A 17,115-nucleotide genomic window follows, 5' to 3' on the forward strand; every position below is an offset into this window, starting at 1 on the left:
TAATTTGTTAAGTTGAATATTTATTTTGAAGGCAAATTCATCCCTGTTAACTTTTAAAGAGTTAGTGAGATGTACTACAGTGTAAATAGAAGATCTTACTTGAATATTTGATTAATGATTAATTATCTGAAAGGACTAAACTATACTACTAAAAATAAGATTATTTTTATAGGAATCTTTAAATTTCTCTTTTTTTCATATTGCCTCTTGCTGGCATTTCAAAATAAAAGAAATTCTTTTTTTTTCCTTTTTAACAATGCAGAAACATCTTTAAGCATACAATTACTCTTTACTTCTGCATTTAATATCTTTAGAGTTTTGTATTACTTGGCTGTTACATATTAGTATTCTCATTTGAAAAATAAGAAAAGGGAGAAGGGGGTATGGTTGAAACTTTCCCAACAGCCACTCAAGAAACCCACAGGTGACCTCAGAAGACTAGAATGACCATTTTTAGTGAGATAACAAGACACCTGCCTTCTTTTTGGGTAGCGGTATCTGCAGACATCCAACAGCCGGATACTTAGGTCAATTCAAAGGAAAATTCAGTCAAGCCAGCTGGTTGATTGAATTGATCCTAGCACTGAAGTCAGCATTGACTTGGTGTGAACCAAATGGCCCTGGTTAAATATGTTTCAACACATGGCATTGAAGCTCTCAGCACACATGCAAGTAAAATTTGAAGCAAGTAGCAAAAAATACAGTTAGATTTCCACTGAGGTTGAAGATCATATACCATCAGGAAAGTTAAAGAATTTAAACACACTGCTCTCCCAGGAACCCCAGCGTGATGGACAGAATGATGCTTTAAAAGAAATCTCAAGGAAAATGCTTTATTTCCATAAGATTTAGTGAAGATCTGGAATTTCTGAGGCAGGCAAACACAATGACGATGGAAGTGTTTAGGAAACAATTACTGAAAAATAAAAGGCCGAAGACAGCAGTTAGTTTATGTGTAGGGCACAGACTGATTTCTCTAGAGTGGATGGGGAATTCTCAGCTTTTTTTTTTTAACATATCAATTCAGACACAGCTTGTACACAGGTCAGACTTGTAATGTATTGAGGTCTTAATATTATTTTTCAGATTGCAAACGCTTTCAAGTAAGGAACCATATAATATCCTTTAAAATATACCCCCAAATAGCTTGAATGTGTGCTTTACATGTTTCAGATGTTCCACACACTTTCTGCCCAAAAGGTATTGAAAAATATGGCAAATATTTTGTAGTTTCTCTCTTGTATTTTCATGCAAAATTTGGATTCAGAAATTGTACCCTCATTAAATAAAAAAGAAATAAAATATAAGATACCTTATCATAGCTAGGGTGGTGATAACCATTCCAGTAGGGCCAGATTGTTTACTGACCTGCAAGGCATTACTTCTCATACCAGGAGTGCTTTGGAAAAGGTGAGGATTTGAGTTTAGGATTAACTTTCTGACCACCAATGCTGACTTAGATATTTATCTGCTCTGTGACCTTAGGCAAGTTGCTTAATTTGTTTATAACCAGGGGATAATAAAATGACCTTTATTTCATGGTTGGTATAGAGAATAAAGGTGAGGGCTTAGCATCGCACCAAGGTAAACACTTACATTGTAACTAGATTAAATCTGTTTCTGTTGAATGGGAGTGTATCTCTCTGAAGTGTTATTATGCTGTTCATTAGATGATTAAAAAGACAATTTCTGCATCTGTTTTTAGCCTTTTCTGGCAATTGTCTAAGGAGGACGCCTTCCTGGCTCCTGACAACCAGAGGGACCGGTGCCTCTACCTTCTTACAAAAGACAGAAATAGCAAGAGTGTTCTCAGGAGAGGAGTACGGTAGCAGCAGATCCATCCTTCTGCACAGGAATAGGAAATGCCTTGTGTGGTACAACGTTAAGGGCACCCAGAAGTTCCCTGGTCCAGAAATATCTCCCCATCTGTCATCTCCGAGTCCCTGAAATGCCACCATTAGGTCTCCTTTCTATGTTTCACTGGCTTCCCATTCTCTCTTTCAATGCACATCCTACTGGCAGAATTAACACATTAACAAGTTACACTCAGAGCAGTGCATGAGTTCGTAGTAACTTCTACCAGAGTTAATTTTCTAGTAACTTGCTGGAGATAAGCATGCCAAGGAAAAGTCAGCCTTCAGTTCAGGCAGAGGAGTTCACATGGTGTATGGGACACTGGATGGGGAGGAAGTCCCAAACAAGAGAGTGTACTACTTGTGCTCATGTGTACTTGTGCCTGGGACCATGAGGTGACCCTGCTGCTGGCCCTCAGAGAGGGTCAGTGGAGGTTCTGGCCCCTTAGTGCATGCAATGAGGATCAAGAGTTTGTTGATTCATTCCACAAAAGTGTAGTGAGGATTTTTGTTAGCAAGAACCTAGGCCACCTATGTGAAAATAAATGCTGTTCATCTTTATATTTTAGGTTTGGAAACAGACTGATTCTAGAATCAGAAGACTGTCCAAAGAAAAAGAAGTTAAAGCACAGTTGGGGTAAATAAAAAGGCTTTTGCAGATGAGACAGTGCTCGATGTACCTTTTGCAGACAGAGCAGAGCTGTTTGGACAGGTCAGGGATGACGGAAAAGAAGACTGTGACACATTCCAGTCTGAGAGGAGATATACAGGGAGAGCGGCAGTGGAGGTCACCAGGCACTGGGGCACTCAGTCACCTGTGCCCCGAGCTTAGAAGAGAGGATGAGCAAAACATTGGGGGAAGCTGCGCTGGCAGTGCTGTGAACCAACAGAGCAGTAGTGATAGGAATGAGACCTGGGACATATGTGTGCCAGACGCTTTGCACCTCCAGGGATTCTGCTTTGCTCCTCCATCCTTCCTCCATGCTGCTCACCTTGTGCGTGAATTCAACAGGACCCCCTGGGACAGGGAACACGCATGTACATCCATGTCTAAATGGCCAGGAGTGGTGTTCCTGGCGAGGAAAGGGGGTTCTAATACCTGTTAGATTAGGAAGTTCTAAGATTTCAAAATTGTTTTGGAAAACAATTCTCTAACCAAAAGCGATGTATATAAATTAAAGTTAATCGTGTTTAGAGACTTGGGGTGCAGCAAATCAGAGTGGAAATCACTGCTGGAGCCCAGGAACTCATTTAGCATTGAAAAAATACAGCACTTTGAAATCCTCAGTGAGACGGATTACCAGCATTAACGCCATTAATACTAATGATGGTTAATAATTGGAAAATCATATTTATAAAAACAATAATGAAATAGAGTTAAACTAGATAGCAAACCACCCAACTCTATTATAAAATGCTGTATTATAAACTTCCCACTCTCTTCTGTTGCTTGAATCTTAGTTATTTTGACATATTTACCCAGAAAATATTGAAGCTTCTAAACTTAACCTAGGAATGACAAATTGCTTCTTGCAACTGTTATGCTTACAGTAAAACTCACTACAAGATAAATGATTACAGAGATATTTGACCCAGTAGTGGGAAGTATATTTGAATTCTAATAAGGACAGATTTAAGCTTAAAAACAATTAATAACTGTCAGTTTCTCATAAACACAATGACAAGTAAAACCTCCACAAAGGGCACCCAAACCACCAATGATTAAAAATTATGTTCATTAACAGAATTACTGAATCCCTTAAGGTCCTTTCACATGGTCTTTGGATTATAGTAATCTCCACCGACCTTCTGCTAGAATGCCTCAACGGAGGTGCAGAGAGTGGTTTCATTCAAGATTGAACTCTTCCTCCAATATTTTAAAATTACTTGTCATTCCACTTCAACCACAGAAATTCACATTTTGGCTTTCTCTTCAAGAAAAACTGCAGTTTTGCAGAAAAAAGTGCATTTGGCTCATAGACTCTAGCTGGCGGCATCTCCATCCTTTTCTGCTAGGAGGAGCAGGACTCCCCTAAGGCACAAAGTTTGTTTTGAGTTCCCTTTGGTCGAGATTGTGAGCTCTGACTGGTGGTCTACAGTTTAAACTGTCCGAATTCTTAAGTCTTCCATCTTTTCCTTTCACAGACTTGGTCTCCAGGGAAATCTCTGTGACTCTTTTGACTTTACCTCCCCTCAGTGTCTCCTTCACAGCAGACACAAGTTCCTAAAAGCCTGCAGTTTTTACGTGAAACAAAGAAACTCTTCCTTTCTTAGTCCTCTCTTTCATTGAAAAAGAACAGGGCTCATGATCTCCCACAGCCATAAGACTCATAGATGGCGCCTCACCTCTTTAATTCCTAGATGTTCTTCTTCTGGGAATAATATCCTTTGAAGAGCTAAAAGTTCTACAGGAGTTGTTCTCCCTGCATGGCTTCTCTGATTACTCTTTTGTTTTCACAGCTCTGGTACACTGACTGCAAAACATAAGCGCATCACCCAACACAGAATTGAATAGTCCAATAGACTTATTAGACTAACTGCAACAGACAGACAAGCAGCACAAACAACACGCTGATGCATTTAGATCAATAAGGCTCTGGAAGACGTTCAGGTCCAGCGCTGAAAGTTCACAGTAAGGAGGATTTGAAAGGTGTGAGAGTCTAAAAGGAGCTTGCTGCTAGGTTGTGCGAATTCTTTGTGGTATACAGAAAAGCAAAGAAAAATGGATGGAGTTTTAGGAATGAAGTCATTAGTGAAAATGTTTGGGCACTGGGATTTTAAATTCAATTCTTATCTCCATCACCAAGACTCTTACACATTTCCACTGCAAAAGGGATAATAACAAGCTACTGTGGTCTGTTTCCAAAACATTACAAGTTTTCCAGAAAAATGTTAGTTTCACAATAGAAGTACATTTTCATTAGTGAGTGCTTGAATTCTACTCTGATTATCACTAAAGAAGGAGAGAATTCCCTGAAAAAACATAGATTTCCACAAGGCATTCCTAAAGAGATCCAAAGTGAATTATACATAGAAGATATTTGCCAACCAAAGTGAATTATGCGTAGAAGATATTTGCCTAAACTCCGGACCATAGTGGAAAATATGTCTGTGTATCTATATGGTGTAAACATAGGCTTGTATGCATATACTATTTGTACATTATCAAAAATTTGTAAATGTCAGTATTAGAATCTGGCTATATCTCTCCACCTCCACTACTGTTGTTCAGGCACAGAGCACATATTCACCTGAAATATTTGCATTCTCAGGTCCCTGTGATTCTAACTGTGCATCCTGCTTTCCTAAAGCTTCATTTTCTCAAGAGGAACTAGAGTGAGCCAGCTAGAACTCAGATCTGACCTGGCCACTCCTCCATTTGAACTCTAGGGGGCTGAGCATCAGCTCCCTGGAAGGAAGGTCCATATCCTAAACCCTAAACTCTGAGAATTCACCTTTAATTTAAAAAACAAAGGAGCTTTGAAGATGTAATTAAGGATCTCAAAATGAGATCATCCTAGGTATTGTTTGAATGGACTGTGAGTCCAATGACCAGCTTGCTTGTTAGAAAAAGAAGGAAAGACACAGTGACACTGGAGAAACTCCAGAATGTAAAGGCAGAGACCAGAGTGGTGTAATATGAGGCCGTGGTGTCCTGGAGTCACAGTAAGCAGGAGGAGGCAAGGACAGGTTTCCCCTCAATGCCTACGGCAGAAGCACACTCCTGCTAATATCTTGATTTTGGACATTGTCTTCTAGAATTGTGAGAGAATTAATTTGCATTGTTGTAAAGTGCTTGCTTTATACCAATTTGTTGTGAAAGCCCTAGGAAATTAATATAGCTTCCAAAGACTTCTTTTCTCAGTCGTAGTAAAATGTAACTTCTCAGGTCATCGTATGGAACTTTCCTCTTTGGTCTTTGCAATTTCCTCCAGCACAAGGCACGCTCCTTTCAGGGCTTTTGTATTTACTATTTGCTCCTTTAGTTTGCTCTTCTTCTTCATCTCAATCACACGTGATGGTCTCAGGATTTTTCCAAACCGTCTTTCATGCAGTGAAAATTTCCTGGTCTTCTATGAAAATTGCATTTGTCACCCAGAACTGTCTATTCCCTGCTAGCCCTGTTTACATTACTCTTTCTAAAACACCATTTCTGACTTCATGTATATTCTTCTTACTTGTTTCCTTATTAAATGTCTTCCTGTCTTCAATGAGAACTTTATGACAGGTTGTTTTTAAAACTTGTTTTTCACTGGTTTTTATCCAGCCTTTAGGACAGATACCTAGTAAATGATTGTTCAATTTAATAAATGATAGGTTTGTAGTGTAAAGAAAGTATTTATATAGGGAATCTGGAATGTCTCTACTTCCTCTATTTCTTCTAGGAACCATTCCCAAGTCTCTCTGGGAATTCCCATTAGCTACTGCATAAAATCTGTATTGCTAATTCTTTGAAGTAGAAAAGGAAAGACGCTCTAATTTTACAGGACAATGACACTATTCAGTTATGGCAAGAAGATCATATGCAATTTGTACTTTGCAGCCCCTTGGTTTTCACTTGTCACTTTATATTCAATTTCATAATAGGCTCCAGAACTCTGACGGAAATAGTAATGAGGAGCTAGCAGGCGCTCTAGCAACAGGTGATGCAAGTTGAAATTTAGGAGTTTTTTTGACAAGGTTTGAAAGCAACAGGATCAAAAGTGAAGATCCACGTAAAGCAGGCTTGGCATGAGGGACAGAGAACACGTGTCCTTTGCTGATGTTCTTTGATGGGATTTCAAAGGACTTATGGCATATTCTTACAAATTGGTAGTTCGAAGCATTCGTTATATATGTGTGCTTGCTAGTAGAAACCCACACAGGATTTGCACTAGTCTCATGATTTGTGATTCCGAGAAGGGGCTATGAACTCAAATGCCAACACCACATGCATATACCAATTAAAATGTGTATATTTACTTATATGTGTTTGCCTGTGTGGATACATATTCTTCTTTTCTCTAAAATGTGTAAGAACATATAAAAAAAGCATCATATGGCATTTTTTTTTTGCACCACTCTTAGTCATCAGAGGGAAAATGAATCAAACAGAAAACTTTGGATGCTCCTGTCACCACATCTGTGTTATTTGGCTTTAGCAATTTTGCTTTCTTTATGCAACTTCAAAAATGTCTGCATAGCAACATAAAAATGAGACAATACTTCTATCCTTTGAAAAGCAAGAGGAAAGCTGAAATGAAAACATAAGTGATCAGCAGGAACATAAATGAGAGGCTATATTCCAGAAGTGGAATTTGTTCAACTAAACCGATGTCTAACATAGTCAAGGAGTTAACAATGTTGTGGTATTTTAATTAGGGTAAGAGTTTGGGTTTGATTCAGATAAAAATCCTCGACTGCTTATCCCCAGCATACCAGGACTGCCCAAACATCTTGGGCTGCAAAATTAGGCTGGGAATAGTGCCCAAACAGGATTTCTGAAAAGATTCTTGGGACGTTCTTCTTTGACTAAGGTTGGAAATTCTGCAATGATTGCAAGAACAACCTTATTTTTTTTTTTCTTTCTCTAAACTGTTTTGGCTAGAAGCTGGGGGTGAAATAACATAGGAAAAATGTTTATGTATACTTGCAATGAAAAGTTACCTACACTATGTATTAAACAAAGATTACATGAAATTATCGTATGTTTTGTTTTTTCAAGACACAAGCTATATAGATGCAGACACATAAGTTCTTTATTTTGGTGACAAAAGATAATAAATGTGTGTATGTATATAGATGGAAATTTCACCGAGTCTGGAAATTTCTCATATATGGGAACATAAGAAATTTAGTGGTCAATGGGAATTAAAAACTCACCAGCACATTTAAAAATATCCTTTGATAGTTTTTTCTTAGTGCTTTGCAGTGAGAGCAGGGTGAGTAAAGTGTTACCTACAGCACCTGATAGAAAGTGGTCAACACAGGGACTTTTTTGGCACTTAAGTAGAATAAAATGGAAATACATGCAAAGTAGTTACATAATTTCAAAGTAAATTAGTTAAAAAAAAAGAAGAAAAGTATATATTTCATTTATTTGACAAAAGCGTAAGGAGGAGCTCTTCAGCATTGAAAATGCAGTGGAGAAAACACATGTGCAGGTTATAGCGAAAGGATCCATGGGAGGTAAAATGTTAAACGAATGTTTAACATGTTAAATGTTAAAAGCTTTTGGTCCTCCTGTCTGTCTGTCACCCATTATCATCTTCCCCTTAGAAACTGCAATGCTCTTTCTCTATGATAGAAACAAACAGGAAACCAGACAGTGTCACAGAGAGAGCATAGGAAGACTGAAGATTTAAGTGGAAACGAGAAGAAATGTCATTGTAAGAAGTGCATAGAAAAGAGCATGGCAGGAAGGAGCAGCACTACATGTAATGTCTTGCTATGGGCAAACGTTTGGCACATTCAGGGGCAAAAACAGTGTCAGGGCTGGAAATTAAGAGAATGAGGACAAGAGTGGCAGGAGGTGTAATGGGAAAGCGTCTTTGGACGCAAAGCCATGATGAAGATTCTGTCTTTTCTTTTTAGTATGAAGGCCTTAGAGGATTGTGTATCGCTTCAGGATGAGGCAGGGGTGACTTCGGTATCCACTTTGGTGACAGCTCCACTGCTGCTGCGGTTGGCTTGGGAAGAGCACAGTTGGAGGACATCATTGCTGCCCTAAAGATGCTGCAGGAGGGTGGCTGGGACTGGGGCAGGAGCAAGGGAACGGAGCTGCAAAGGACAGATCAGATTTGAAATACAAACCGGAAGCAGAAAAATTTAAACAAAATAAAAGACTTGCTGAAAGATGAGAGAAAAAAGGAAGTCTCTAGAATGACTTTGACATTTCTGGTTTTTGTGGTAGGTAGGTGATTAAGACACTTTTAGAGATGGAAAAGCTAGATAAGAAGGAAATATCTTGGACACATTATGTTTGCAAGAGCCTTGAGACCTCCAAGAGGAGACATAAAGAACAAAGGCTGTGGGATAGCTAAATTAAGTGCTCACGGAAGAAGCTCAGTCTAGTGATATAAATGAGGAGATGTAATTATGATGAGTACCTCATCTGCTTAAATGCCCTCGGTGGATTTCCTTTGCTATAGTATGCAATTTGGGGTCTTTAAGATGCCATTGAAGCCCAGCTATTATCTTGCCTGTGCCTTCTAGGATTAGTGACATATGAAGTTATTTTTTTCCTGGATCCTAATATGAATTAAAATGTAAAGCAATAAACAAAAAGTGAAATGCTTGAATCTGAATATGAGTCTCTCCTTTCTGTAAGATAGTATCTTCTGTGGATTCACACATTATTTCTACCACAGTAATAACACCTAATAGATTACATCACATTTATGTATTTATAGTTCTACCTTCTTTACCAGAACATGCACTCATCAAGACTAGAAGAGTTCTTATTAATCTCATGATACCCGAAGTCTAATATTCAGGAACCAGAGTGCTTTATACATTCATAGTACATACTTAAAATCTAACTGGTAATGCATACTAAGCAGAAGAAATAAGAATTAAACTTGTTTGGAGGAACTTTACAGTCTCTAGGAGCAGAATTCTGGAGGTCTGCTGGGAGCAGCTGGGAAGGTTCAGAGTGCAAACCAGATGTCGGAATGTGGCACACATGATCCTCCCTGCAGTGTTAAATCGGGGTGTCTAGTGCATCCCATGTTTGATAAGTGACAGTTCTCGCTACAGCGCCATGCTTGAACTCAAGGAGGCAGCTGATGGAAGGGCATATTGTAAGAAAGGGAAACCTGTGGTCCTTTGTCCCCTTCTTAAACTGGCCCTCAGATGTGCCATTGCCAGAACAAATCGGTACTATTTTCTTTCCATTTCTAAACATATTTAGGCTGCTCCTTGGAGATTTCTTTCCCTCTTCAAGTCTGCCTTGGAAGTGAATTTTCAACTGACTATTTCTGTAATAGTATGTTCTGGAGTCAGGGCATACATTTGACGATGTATTGTGCCTGGACCCCTTTTTCCCTAGAGACGCCCTTGCCCAGGCAAGAGCCCTATTCCTGTACTTCCTGACCCTTCTTCAAGAGAAAATAAAATGTTCTCCAGAACCAATGTAGGTTTTAACTGGTGCTAAACTCAAGACCTCTGGAACGTATAGTTTCTTGGGTCTAAACTATTTCTAAAGGTAGAGCAAGTCCCAGAAGTCTTAGCTTAAAACTTCCTTATGATTTAGAATTTGAATAGAGCAATATCCTACAAAGACTAGGTGCATCAAAAGAAAAAAAAAATAGAATCATGAAAGGTATCAGCTTGAACTTAAGTTTCAAGAGAGTTTTCCTATTCTGTGTAAAAGGCAGTAATTATGGGACCAGGGATTAACTCAGTGGTGTAGCACCTGCCTGGCAAGCATGAGGTCCTGAATTTGATTCCTGTTAAAACCCTCTCTAAAGGCAGAAATTATGTTTAGAATAAAGGTCACAATTTAAGAGCTGTCAGGGGCCAGTAGAGCAAAGTGGGTAAAATGAGCCTTGTGTAGACAATGGAGCAAACACAGTGAACCGTGGCAAACTGGACAGTGTACATGCCCTTCCTGTCTGAGAAATGTTCACAGTAACCAACAAGCCAGATGCGACCTTGAGCGCTTAGCAATGTCCATCAGATCATGCAGTTCTGTGTCGAAGGCCTCAGTGCCTCCTGTTCTCTCGGAGTAGAACGCAGAGTCCTTCATGCCTTCCCCCTTGACCTGCTGCTTCTCTGAGCCTACGGAATCATCTCTTCTGTTTCCAGTCATTCCGGCCCCTTGGCCTTCTCACTGGTCCTTGACTATAATCATCTTTTTCTCATTCCAGGGTTTTGTTGTGGTGTCATCCCTCACTTGCAACAGTCTTCCTCCAAACTGAACGTGCATTTTATCAGTTTTGGCATGGGGCGCAGGGTTACAGCTGCGGCCTCTGATAGCACTCTGTCTCCCCACTGCTTTGTTCTGTCTTTTCTTTATGGGTTATTACAGCCACACTTTTAATAGTTATGAAAGCATTTGAAGCAGATATACAGTGTTACTTCATTACAGTTATTCCTTTGTGTGTGTGTGTGTGTGTGTGCGTGTTTGTGTGTGTGCGTGTGTGTGTGTGCGTGTGTGTGTGTGCGTGTGCGTGTTTTACCAGAGAAATTTGTCTATTCTTGCTTAGAAGGTGTGTACTGACGGACAATCTTGTTCTCCTTTGGCTCCCTTTTAAATGTGCTCTTTGAGCTATCATTCTCTCACTCAATATGAATTCTTGGGCATGTTTTCTTATATTTTAGGTTACTGACTTCAAATAACATAACCTTCTTCCAGATAAAATCTCCTTTTATTTCCTACTCTAATTTACACATTGTTCTGAACCGTCAATCTGAGCCTCGCTCCGCTGAGGAAACCCCAGGTTGGGGAGGACCTGCTGGCCCGTTACTGGCTCACTCTCTCCCAGCCCAGGTGTCTTCTCAGCTTCTCTGACCTGGCCTTCTCTTCCTCCCTTTTCAGGTGCCACTGTAACCTAGAAGAGATGCTCTCTGCTAGTGGATGCCTAGATACTAACCTTTTGTTTTTAACAGAGAAGTTTCATAGATTCTTTAGCAATTCTCTGTCTGGATGGCTCCTGCTGGACTATTATTTAGCTCCGAGGGAACATCTAAACTTCCCCAGGAGCCTTGCATACAGTGGTTTAGTTTTAGTTTCTCCTTTGATTTTCCTCAAGTCCTTCTTACACTGAATTACATTTAAGTCCTGCCAGCTCTTAAGGTCTTCTCAGCCACCTCCGATCAAAGTCACTATCAGTCTTTCTGCTTTGCCAAGTCAAGCTTTTTCTATTACACTTCCTGTCCCTGTTCTGAACTTCTAGGTGACATGCATCAGGCAATTTTAATTGTAGTAGTATCAAGAAGTTTCTGCATTTGGTTTCATCTGCAAATACCTTTGAAAAATCTTTTTTTCTATAAATAACTTAATTCCATTTTACATCTCAGTTTCACAACTTTTTTTTTTTTTTTTTTTTTTTTTTTTTGGTTCTACAACTTTTAGACGCATCCTGTGTAGAGGTTCTAGCATCCAGTGATCTCAGCCTTTGCAAACCTGGACAAAAATCTAAGGAAAAAGAGAATGTTGCATTTACCATGTATAATTCATACATTATGTTTGTATTAAAGAGATAGCCTGTTTTTTTTTTTTTTTAAATCTGGCATAGCAAAAGCTCTGTAATTCAAAAGAAATGCAACATGAATCCATTACTTCTTAAAAATACATTACAGAAATGAGTAGAATCATGTAAAATATAAATGTATATACGTTTAAATGATGCTTATGTATTGTATTTACAAGAATGCAATGTATAGTTTTAATAGTTATTTAACATGAAGAAAGATCAATGGAAATATCTGTTAATATATTTGAAATTCCATTATAGTGAAGGCATTAATGTAAGAGAAAAATACAGTAAATTGCATTTAAGGCAATTGAGACAAGATTATCTACAAATCTTTTCGACAATTTGTCTATAATGAGAGAATTTGTGAACAATATCAAAGAGAAAAAAGGAAATCTTTATATTTTTGTAATAAATAACCTTTTCTTCCCACCCTCCCCCTTTAAAAACAAAGAAACAATTTTAAGGGGCATGATGAAGAAGCATTATGAAAGTAATTGAAAACACGAAATAACAATTTCTGTGACTCATTATCCATTTTAAATTGCTGTTCCAGTAATCTAGAATTGCTGAAACAGTTAACTATCTCCAACCATAGCTGTAATCTACTCTCTTGAAAAGAATTGATTGTACATACTGGCTGCTTCAGGAATGTGTAACAAACCAAAGGCTGATGGATATCCAAGCAGTATAGAAGCCCCATCTAGACAAAGCCACAGCACTAGAGATGGGGCTCCCATTGGAGACCGGAAGCTTCTCAGAGATGGGAAATTTGGACAAATAGAAATTTGAATTTGCCAATTTAGCAATGGATTTAATTCTCACACTAAAACAAAGCATGGGAAAATAACAAGTAGGATTCCAAAATGTACAAATCAGGTAAGCAGTAAAACGATACAAACTTTTATCTTCTCTGCAATAGCTCTTTTATATAAGAGAGCAGCAATCCTAAGAAACTTGCAGGAAAGTCTCTCAGATATTTTTCATCTTTCTAGGCCTTGGGAGGAGAGGGTTTGGTACAAATTTCTTAATGCCTCATCCTTACAATCAGAGTTCAACTTGTCATTAAAGTGTGGGGAACCAGCTCTGCTGTCCTTGAATGCAGGGGTTTTTTTTTTCTTTATGAGATTGAAGTATTATAATAGCTTGAAGGCATAAGTGGCTTATTTATTTGATAAACATTCAAAATATCAGAAATGAAAGTGATTCCAAAGGGAAGAAATAAAAGTATTCTTAGATATTGCTGTCATTATTAGTGATGGTAAACCTTATCTAATTTATTCTTGGGTGTTCTTTGAAACAGAAAAAGAAGAAAATGTTTTAAAAAAATCTCACATTTACTTGCAATGAGTAGGTATTTAGAAAACCATGCTATTAAGGTCAAATTTCTGAAGTCAATGTGAATTAAAAAACATGGAAAGGAATGTCAGAAGGAATGGAGAAAAATATTGCCTTTGCTTAATTATCTTAATATGTCTGTTATGATTGTTCCTATGTACTGTCATGGAGACATGGTGAGTTTCTGAGTCTCTGAACACAAAACTCAGTGAACATTTAGACCTACAGAAACCACAGCTCAGAAGTGAGAAGGAGGGAAAGCCCCTCTCTGGCCTGCAGGGTGGGGTCATCTTTTTTTCTAACTGCTTTTCTCCCTTCTCCCCAACTTTCCTCTTAGCCTCTCAACTCTATAGCTGATTGCTCAGGAAGAGTTCAGCAGAGGGGCGGGTCAGGTCTTCCTTTACCCTACCTCCCTATGATACGGCTGTCTCTTTACACTGCTCTCTTCAAATTTTAGATTTTTTCATCCAGAGTACAGGAAGAGTAACAGCATTAACCAAGAATGTTGATAGTGATGTGAGTTTCAAAATGAAGAGCAGAAAATGTCTAATGTTATTATTGTGCTTGCTTTTCCGCCACTCTTTGTTTGGTTCATACTGGTTTCCCAGTCACGGAGAGAGAACTCGCCATACATAGCTCACTAAGTCGGCAAACCAGATTCTCAAGTCCAAACTTAAAAAAAAGGAGAATTTTGTTGGCTTAGACCAAAGTCCTAAAGCATTACAAAGCCTGTTAACCACTCTACCAGGTATTCACTCTTCATCAAGACAAAGAAAATATGATGTCAAAGTCCACAGTTCACACAGTGAGAACTAGGAAAAGTCTACTCCCATTAGGAGGTGCAAGTACAGAAATCCCTATTCACGATAGAAATCCCTATTAAACTTGGGTTTCAAATTTACTGATACGATATAGATATACTCTCAGTACTGGTGTGTCAGGGTGGTAATTAGTTCTCTAAATCTAGTTTAAGGATGTTCTGAACTTTTAGGTTTTCACTGTTGATGGAATGTTTTGGAGGAGTTCCAGCTCCTTCCTTCCTTCAATGACACAAAGTAGAGTCTGTATCTAAACATGAGAAATAACTTGTTGTCAACAGGAATGAATTGGTCAGTATTGTCTGTCACAACAGGTCCTCACAATCAATCTGCAGGTGCCGTGGCACTTCTGCAATCAGGATTGATGGATACGAAAGCCAGCTGTGGCTCATCTATTTCATTGCAGATGGCCACAGCCCTTGATTCCATTGAGAAAAGTAATTTGTCTCCCAAAACTCAAATGCCGCCTTCCCAGTATTTTACTTTCAAAGACAAGGGAGGATAAATGACCATATGGAGCTGAAAGTGAATTTGTCGAACCTGTTACCGAGTGTTTTTTCTGGGCAGCAAGTGATGAAATGAGGGTTGCTGGTTCCAAGTTCTAAAGCTCCTTTGCATAAATAAATTTCATTGTGTTTAACTGGACATAATTTTTAGTGCATTTGCCTTGCATATATCTGACTTGTGTCCGGGTTCACAGCTTCAGAAATCTGTGTAACCCCATGTACAAGACAAATGGTTCATCCCAATCATAATAATGTAATATAATAATGTATTAAGCTTCTAGCAAATGGTCTTATTGTTATACTTATTGCTTCGCAATTTGATAAGCACTTACGTTACCATGCAAAATTACTTTATTCATTTCAGTAATAAAGAAAGAAATAGATGAAATAGAAGTTTGATTTAAAAGTCTCTGTTTTGCCCAAGATAAGCTGGTAAAAAGACATTTGTTGAAGGTAGGAAGGGCCATATTTTCAAAAGCTCACTGCTAATTTGAACCCTATCAAAGAGACACACACAAATGTGCACCCATTTTTCAGCACATATCAGGAAACATGAATAATTGAAGTGCTTTTGTATTCTAGATTTTCATTAAATATAACTCCAGTGTTGGTCCTAGCCTTCAGTTTTGTGCCAGGTTTACTTTAGCAAAGTGAATTAACGAAATAATGGATTAAATAAAACTTCTTATTAAGAAATCCATGCACGCTGAATAAAAATAGTATAAGAAAAATAATGGGTTTCTTAGGCTCCTCTAAATATGTTCTTTCATTATTTTTAAGGGCATATTATTTTGGTGATTCAGGGAACTGATCTTTACTACCTAAAAGAAATCAAATTAGTATTCACTGTAACTAACTTCCAAATGAAAGAAAAGACATGTTCCCAGGGAAAAATTCAAGATATACTGTTTATTAAATTCTATAGCTAAATGTGAAAGAAGTGACAGTAGCTTTTTGTGAAGTAAGCCAAGTCCATTTTCGCATACTATTTGATAACTTATAAAGCATATGTAAGTGACAGTGCTGGTAATGAGTGATATTATATTCACTCTACTGTATATTTTAATTGAAAAGAGAACATATTATCAGTTTGGGATTTATAAAAAAAAGCTGAATACAAACGTGTAGGAAAGTTTGAAGGATTTGTGTGATGAGACAACCTTGGGTTTTGAACTTTCTGTAACCATGTATAATTATCAAACAACTTGAGGCATATTTTATTGTTTTGTCCTTCACCTACAAAAAAAGGAAGTGATGATGTTTATGAGAAACTCTTGTAGCGGATGGAAGATCAGCAAAGATCAATAGGTTAATATTTATAAACCACAGCTCAGGTAATATAAAGTCTGCAAATGCATAAAATAAACATTATGCTAATGATAGGCTATTGATCATAAAAAAATTACTTTGCTCTAGGGTAACACCTTTCATTTGTTCTGTAGCTTGTATGTATGTTAGTCTAAGATGGATATTAAGTCATAGTCATAATTATCATTTAATAGCCTCAAGACTGATGTAGAGAACAGAGAGCTTTCTATGGGGATTATTGTTTTTTATTATCAAAGTTTTGCACTTGAAACATGAAAAATAGGAAAACCATCACTGATGCTCTGTCAGATAAAGCTAAGCCTTAATTAAGATGGTATAAATATCCTCCTATTGTGGGTGTTCTACTTAGGAGCCTTGAAAATAACATTCATTTTGAAATTAATTTATATGTTATCTAATATTCTTAATTTTTCAAAGAGTTTTCTATTTTTTTATGTTTGCATTTCATTCACTGCTATGAAAACCAAATGAAATACATGGATATATAGAAAGGTCAGAGAACTGTAATTCTTCATTCCTCCTAATGGTATTGCTCTTTTAGTATTCTAGATTCAAAACCTCAGTGCAGATATTATTTTTTGCTTCTTGTTTACTACTTGGAATTAGAAGTCTATCTAATATACCCTAAGGCCAAACCCTGTCTCTCACAGCTGCCTATTTTCTTCTCTTCCCATTATGCCCCAGCTTCTCATTTATTTTCATTGACACCATCATCCTAATTTTCAAAGTGCCCTTTTTATCATTGTCTCTGTGCTCTCTCTCTCTCTCTCTCTCTCTGTCTCTCTCTCTCTGTCTCTCTCTGTCTCTCTGTCTCTCTGTCTCTCTCTCTCTCTCTCTCTCTCTCTCTCTCTCTCTCTCTGTATTTTGTACCATGCATTGAACTCAGGACCTGTACTTGCCAGGTAGGCGTTATGTTGCTGAGCTTACATCTCTTGTCTCTGCTCTTCTTAATTTTTTTTTAAACTTAACTATTTTACTACTATTCTTCCAAAAAAGTCTTCATGGCTCCCTATTGAAAACACATCACTTAAAAATTCGGCATTCCAATTCCCCTTTTAAATACAAAATGCTTGAATATATAAAATGTGAAATG

At 37.9% G+C, this 17,115-nt stretch overlaps 1 long non-coding RNA gene across 2 annotated transcripts in view; it reads left to right on the forward strand.

Annotated features, from left to right (window-relative positions):
- The window catches only part of LOC134477973 (uncharacterized), a 56,922-nt gene that overhangs the window by 6,691 nt on the left and 33,116 nt on the right, over positions 1 to 17,115 (forward strand). The gene's annotated exons all lie outside the window — the stretch shown is intronic.

This window comes from Cavia porcellus, unplaced genomic scaffold (genome assembly GCF_034190915.1).
Source record: "Cavia porcellus strain 051 isolate PalLab524CR breed Dunkin Hartley unplaced genomic scaffold, mCavPor4.1 scaffold_1, whole genome shotgun sequence".
In the NCBI taxonomy this organism is placed as follows: domain Eukaryota; kingdom Metazoa; phylum Chordata; class Mammalia; order Rodentia; family Caviidae; genus Cavia; species Cavia porcellus.